The sequence below is a fragment of the Lucilia cuprina genome, chromosome 5, assembly GCF_022045245.1.
Source record: "Lucilia cuprina isolate Lc7/37 chromosome 5, ASM2204524v1, whole genome shotgun sequence".
In the NCBI taxonomy this organism is placed as follows: Eukaryota; Metazoa; Arthropoda; class Insecta; order Diptera; family Calliphoridae; genus Lucilia; species Lucilia cuprina.
Window position 1 is genome coordinate 29084064 of NC_060953.1, and position 2020 is coordinate 29086083.

The 2020-nt window shown below is 31.6% G+C and overlaps 1 protein-coding gene across 1 annotated transcript in view; it reads right to left on the bottom strand.

Annotated features, from left to right (window-relative positions):
- LOC124420215 (piggyBac transposable element-derived protein 2-like) overlaps positions 1 to 2020 on the bottom strand; it is a 5160-nt gene that overhangs the window by 1838 nt on the left and 1302 nt on the right. The window lies entirely within an intron of this gene.

Genomic DNA, 2020 nt, shown 5'->3' on the forward strand with positions numbered 1-2020 from the left:
TAATTGGTCTCTCTTATTAGAGTTTGGTATAATAGTTTTAAATCTTTTAGTTGCAAAATATATAGGAAATAAAACCGTTCTTCGTATAATTTAAACTATAAAATTTTATTTTATAAATATTAATGTTCACTATATATATAGTCATACAAAGAACTTTCTAAAAATCTTTCATAAGGTGCATTAAATTTAGTCTTTCGAAAAAATAAATGTCATAAAATTGTAAATATTTGTAAATAAAATTTTTAAAAATTTTGAAAAAAATTGCATTAAGTGCAACTTTTTCCTTTTTTATCTAGAATTTCCTTTATCCATCCATACCCATAATGCATGTATATCAAAACATTGTGGTTTAGTTAATGCCAAGTTTTGTTCATGGACAGTGTTGCCACAACAAAATTTTTTTTCTAACCAAAATTCGAATAAAAAATAACCAAATTAAGAAAAAAGTAAACAAAATTATTTTTATTTGTTTTATGTTAAATTTCGTCGCTAAACTGGTATTATGAAGACAGTCATGAGCTTTAATGTAATTTTTTGTACGGGATCTTATATGAGAGGTATGCTCAATTATGGACCAATTCTCATAAAATCTGACAAAGATATTTTAGTTCCTTTAAACTTTGATTATATTGAATTTTGTTGCTATATTGCAATACATTATGAGCTTTAAAGTCATTTTCAGAGGTGACTTTTTATGAAGGATAGGGTCAATTATATTCCGATAAATTTTGACAAATACATTTCCAATAAAACTTTTTTATATTGAGTTTTATTGCTATATATTATATTTTTAAGCAATATAGTAATTTTCTGAATAAGGCATAGTATGGGGACTAGGTGAAATCGTTGACCGATATTTCGCATTTTTTATACCAAAAAAATACACCAAAATGTATGTAATGGGTAAGAGTGGTGAGGAAGTTCGTTATGTTCCAACAGATTAAAAGATTCTACGGATGTTCAATTATAATGGGCTGCCTTGGTTATCCAGCCATAAGAATGTACTGGTCAAATGAATGCAATATTCCTGCCATATTCAACTCTATGTCCCGAGATAAATTCCTGCAACTTCGATCAGACATACATTTTCAAGATTACTCTGCACCAAACCCAACAAACAAACTTTGGAGAGTTCAATCAGTCATTGATACGGTAAGAAAGCGGTGTAATGAACTAGCTACTGATATAACAAACTATTCAATTGACGAACAAATGATACCGTTTACGGGAAGATGCTCTGCTCGTCAGGTAATCAGATCTAAACCACGATCTGTTGGATTGAAAAATCTAGTATGTGCAACTTCCCGTGGAGTTGTAGTCGATTTTGAAGTGCTTCAAGGAGCAGGAACATTTGAAGATTGTGGCCTTGGACATGGACAATCAATAGTTATTAGGTTAGTGAAAAACTTACCAAAAGGCAGTCATATTTATTTTGACCGATTTTTTACATAGAAGCCTTACATCAAATGGGTTTTCTAGGAACAGGAACAATTATGGCTAATAGAATACCTAAAAGTGTAAAATTTCCTCTAGACTAAGACATGAAGCGCAGTGACATTTCTCAATTTGCAAACTCCAATGTAGCCGTTGTGAAGTGGATGGACACCAAAGCCGTAATTGTTGCTTCTAGTGCAACCGGAAAAGATCCTATAGGTGAAATAGACAGGTGGAATAAAAATTTAAAACGTCGTTGTCCCGTTCAAGTACCAGCTGTAGTTCAAAACTACAATGCATTTATGGGTGGAGTTGATTTGTGTGTCCAAATGCTAGAGTGTTACAGAATTAAAATGAAAACTAAGAAATGGACTGTCAAAGTCTTTTTCCACTTTCTTGATCTGGTAATCTATAATTCTTGGATGGAATATAGAAACGATTCAGAACTTATGGGGCTTCCAAAATCAAAAACAAAGTCATTTTTAACATTCAAAATGGAGCTAGGTACTGTGCTGAAAATGTGGAGAAATTTCAACTGCCTAATGATTTCTATGGTACTAAATATCGCCCCCATGATGCACCTGAT